Genomic DNA, 5580 nt, shown 5'->3' with positions numbered 1-5580 from the left:
ATAAATCCAAGCTGAAAAAAAATTTGTTACTTATTTTCTTTTTTTCACACAAATTTTGCAAGAGTAAATTTTTATTTTGTGCCTCAGACTTTTTGGTAGTGATTTGTGAACTCAGTAAGTGCAAATTTCCATTCCCTGAACTGCCTAATGTGGGGGTCACCTGTACATCCTAAACAACAAGGGTCCCAGCACCGATCCCATGGTACACCGCTGCTCATAGACTTCAATCAGAAAAATATCCTTCCACCACCACCCTCTGCCTCCTATCACCAAACCAATTTTTGATCCAGTTTGCCAACACACCTTGGGCCTCCTGTGCCTTAACCTTCTGGACTCGCCTACCATGTGGGACCTTGTCAAGTGCCTCACTGAAGTCCACATAGATAATGTCTCCTGCCCTGCCTTCATTGTTCTTATCAATCAAATTAGTGAGACAGGATTTCCTTCGCACAAAGCCTTGCTGTCTATCTGCCTTTCCAAATGCACAGAAATCCTATCCCTTAGATCTTTCTCCAATAATTTCCCTACCACTGATGTAAGGCTCACCGGCAAGTAGTTACCTGGCTTATCCCCGCTGCCTTTCATAAATAAAGGAACAGCATTAGCTTTTCTTCAGTCTTCTAGCACCTCACCTGTAGCTGATGAAGATGCAAAATTCTCCATCAGAGCCTCAGCAATCTCCTCCCTTGCTTCCCATAATAATCTGGGATGAATCTTATCAGGCCCTGGTGATTTATCAACCCTTATGCATCCCATGACATCTGACACCACCTACTTAATACTGACTTGCTCCAGAGTATCCATGTACCCCTCCATGAACTCACTATCTTCCACATCTCCTTGGTGAATACAGATGAGAAATATTCACTTAGGACCCTGCCCATATCACCTGTCTCCACACACAGATTACTCCTTTGGTCCCTAAAAGGACCACTCTTCCCCCAGCTACCTTCTTGTTCCAGATATACTTATAGAATGTCTTGGGCTTCTCCTTAATCTTACTTACCAAGGATATTTCATGGCTCCTTTTTGCCCTCCTGATTTCTTTCTGAAGTTCTCTACCACACATTCCATGTGCCTCAAAGGACTCCCTTGATTCCAGCTGTCTATCCCTTCCATATCTTCCTTTTTTTTTCTGAACAAACATTCAAGGTTCCTTAATCTTGCCATCTTTGCCTTTCATCCTGACCAGAACATGCTGGCCCTGAACTCTTACTAAATCTCTTTTTTAAAAAAAAACTCCCGTGGCGGCTGATATTTAACCCACAAGCATCTGCTCCCAATCTACTTTCACCAGGCCCTCTCTCACACTATCAAAATCAGCCTTCCCCTATTTAAGACCTTAACTTGAGGACCAACCTTTCCTGAACTCAAAGCCTTTGCAACTGAAGGCAAGGCCACGAATGGTAGCTTGGAGATAAGCAAGCCAGAACCGGAGGAGTGTGGAGATGGTGAGGAGCTGGAAAAAATCCCACGGATTGGGACATGAGACATCATGGAAAACAAAAATGAGGATTTTGAAATCAAGGCCTGGCTTAAACCAGGAGCCTCTGGGGTCAGTAACCACAGTAGGGGCTGAATGGACGCAATTTAGGTGCCGCAGTGTTTTGGGTAACCCTGGAACAAGAGGGTTGTGCAGGACACCAATAGAATGGTCAAGTTCAGAGGGAACGAGGGCAGGGTTGAGGGTTCCATCAGCAGATGAGCTGAAGCAGGGTCAGGAGGTGCTCCAGAGATGGACGTTGGAGGTCTGGCTGAAGGAGCTGACAGGTTCTTCAAAGTTCAAACTAGGGTTAGATCTGATCGATTTTCCCCACATCCCCATCAACTTCCCCAGATCCTGTCACTCACAGACACACTAAAGGCACTTTCAGTGACCAATTAACCTACCAACCCACATGTCTTTGAGATGCAGGAGGAAACTGGAGCACTCAGGGGAACATGCAAACTCCATGCAGACAGCACCTGAGGTCAGGATTGAACCCGGGTTGCTTGGAGCTGTGAGGCGGCAGCTCTACTACTGTGTCACTCTGCTGCCCAACACCAGGGTTTCAAACACACTGGTTCAATTTCAGACAGTTTCCAGGGAAGGAGAGGAGTTGGGGTCTGGGGAATGAATTTTTTTGCAGGGACTGGCAGTGATCACCTCAATATTTAGTTGGAAAAAATGTCCACTCATCCAGTACATGATGTTAGGCTAGTAGTGTGATAGTTGTGCAGTGACTCAGCATGAGGTCCCTCGCCCCTCAGTAAACGGGTTCTGGGTTCAAGTCATGCTCGAGATTCAGTATGTGATGCAGCTCAATGTTCCCAGTGCAGGGCTGAAGGAGTGCCACACTGTCGGACATACTGCCTTTCCATTAGTTCTTAATCCAAGTCTCTTTCTATTCTCTCAACTGGTAATATTTTGAAGCAAGGCAGTGGGATTATCCCTAGGGTCCCACCATCTGTCCCTCAACTAATGTAACTGAAACAGATTATCTGGATGATTGTTGATCATGGAGCTTGCTGTGTGCACATTGGGTGCCATGTTTCCAAAAAATGCGATGCTCTTCAAAATATTTACTTAAATTTGCTGTAAAGCACTTTGAGTGGTCCCAAGGTTGTGAAAGGATTGTCAGAAATGCAAGTTTTTCTTTCTTTTGGACACACACAGTCATTCTGGGAAGTTGGAACCTCCCTCATCCCAGAAGCTCAGTGACTCCAGGGCCAGGCAGTTTGTCAAGGCGTTAACTGTGGAGCTGTCATACCAAACTGTTGAAGTGGCTGAACTGCTCACTGAGGGACAGTGTGAGTTGTGATGGAGGTTTCATAAAGGTTAAAGACACAGGAAGATAAACAGTTCTCTCTCTCTCTCACACACAGATACACAAAAAAACAAATGCCTACACGTGCCCCTCATACACACACTCATCTCTCACAGACATCTCTCACAGACACCCGTCTCACATACATACACACAATCTTCTCTCTTGTACACACATAGACATACACAACCTCACACATACACTCACTCTCATACACCCCATCTCACACACGTACATCTATAAACACATATGCTCTGTCTCACTCACACACCCTCTTTCTCACTCACACACACACACACCCTTTTTCTCACGAAGATGGACACACACAGTCACATGCGCTCATTATTTCTCATACAGTCTCTTTGACACACACACTCTCTCACATGCACATAAAACCACAGACAAATGTCATCACTCACACACACAAACCTCCTCTCTCTTTGTCACATATATACACCCTCTCTCTCACTACACAGAGACAGATATGTCCACTCTGACGTGCACATACACTCCACTCTTGTACAGACAACACCCATTCCCTCTACCACACAAATTCACACATGGACTCTCTCTTTCACACATACACATCCTCTCTAGCACACAGTATTCTCTCTCACACACAACCTCCCCTTCACACACCTATGCTCATGCACACGCATGTCTCTCACACAGTCTTCTCTCACTCACTCATACAGTAACTCTTTCTTACACGCAACCTCTTTCTCACACACACATACACTACAAACATCTCTCACAGAGATTCTCTCATGCTCTCACCTGCACCTCATACACACTGTCTCTCCCTCTGACACACACAAACACATACCAGCCGCCTCATACACACCCTCTCCCTTGCACACAGACACACACCTTCCTTGCTCATACACTTCCTCTCTCTCACAGACACAACCCCTTCTCAAGGTCAGGTCGAGTGTTTATCGTCGTAGGCATGCATACACAGGGAAGAAATGCCATGAAAATTAGCTTTTTGCAGTAGCAGCAGAGTACATTATAAACATGACAAACATAAGTTAACATAAACTTAAATTAACATAAATTACACATAACCTACACAACAAAATGGACATAACAACACAGTTACAGGTTGAGAGAGAGAAAAATAAATACAGTCCAAGGTAGTGTTAGAGTTTTTCAGGTCAGTTCAAGAACCTGATGGCAGTGGGGAAGAAGCTGTTGTTGAACCTTGAGGTGTGGGTCTTCATGGCAGCATCGAGAAGAGGGCATGACCCGGATGGTGGGGGTCCCTGATGACAGATGTCGCCTTCCCGGGACATCGCCTCTCGTGGATGTCCTCGATGGTGCGGAGAGCTGTACCCGTGATGGAACTGCCTCTCTTCCACATGCTTACATACCCACACACATGTACACAGACACGGCCTCTCTCCTGGGATTACTTGCCAATGTGGCATTTACTCACGGTTGCCGAACTGTGTTGAGTGAGCCCATAAAACCTGGATGGATCCAGTAATGTGTTCCATCAGTATGCCTTCTTCTCTTTGGTTGTGTTGATCCTTATTGGTTCAATAACCCAGGAGTTGGGCAGCGTTCCTAATGTTTAGCCCATCCCAAAAACCTGCAGCTGCTGGAAATCTGATTGGCTCGTTTCCTTCCCTAAGAGTGCACAGTTGTGCAGTGGGTGGTACTGCTGCCTCACAGCTCCAGCAATCTGGATTCGATCCTGACCTCAGGTGCTGTCTGTGTGGAGTTTGAACGTTCTCCCTGTGACCTTGTGCATTTCCTCCGGGTTCTCAGGTTTCCAAGCAGCCAGCAGAATCAAAGACCCCACCCACCCGGGTCATCTCTCCTGTTCCATCAGGTAGAAGATACAGCAGCCTGAGGGCATGTACCACCAGACTTAAGGACAGCTTCTATCCTACTGTGATAAGACTATTGAATGGTTCCCTTATATGATGAGATGGACTCTGACCTCAAGATCTACCTTGTTGTGACCTTGCACCTTATTGCACTGCACTTTCTCTGTAGCTGTGACACTTTACTCTGTACTGTTATTGTTTTTACCTGTACTACATCAATGCACTCTGTACTAACTCAATGTAACTGCACTGTGTAATGAATTGACCTGTACGACTGGTATGCAAGACAAGTTTTCCACTGTACCTCGGTACAAGTGATAATAATAAACCAATACCAATACATTCCAAACATGTGCAGGTTGGTGAGTCAAGTTTCCTTGTACGTTAACCCTTGATGGTTGGTTGAAGAATTGGGGAACAATTGATAGGCATGTGTGAGAGAGAATAGGTTAGAGGGAAATAAGTGGAGTGGGAAAGCTCTGAGAGTTGGCAAAGACTCGATGGGCCAAATGGACTCCTTCAGCATTGTAGGAAAACGCCGAACTTCTCTTCCTGCCCCTTTTATTCTCCCAGCTCAGACTGCTTCCCCTTCCCCCTGATCTCTCTCCTTCCCCCTTTTCCCACAGCCCTGCCCACCCTGAACCCCTTTCCTTTTTAAGGTGAAGGGTTGCAGAGGATGAGTCCATTCGGCCCATTGTGGCTGTGCTGGATGGTTCCCTCCTGTGCAGTACCACAACCTGCCTTTTCTCTCCAACAGTCCACTCAACGACCCTCTCCTGTCTCTATTTCGACAGCAAAGCTCTCAGCATCTCTCAGGCTCCCCGTAAAAGGATATTCCATCGGTCGTTAGTAACCGAGGTCGGAGGTGACATAAAACAACAGATTTAGCTTTCATCTCTCTCTCTCTCTCTCTCTCGCTCGCTGTACAGCAGCAGCTT

Source organism: Pristis pectinata, chromosome 31 (assembly GCF_009764475.1).
Source record: "Pristis pectinata isolate sPriPec2 chromosome 31, sPriPec2.1.pri, whole genome shotgun sequence".
NCBI classification, from domain to species: domain Eukaryota; kingdom Metazoa; phylum Chordata; class Chondrichthyes; order Rhinopristiformes; family Pristidae; genus Pristis; species Pristis pectinata.
This window is presented reverse-complemented; position numbering follows the sequence as displayed.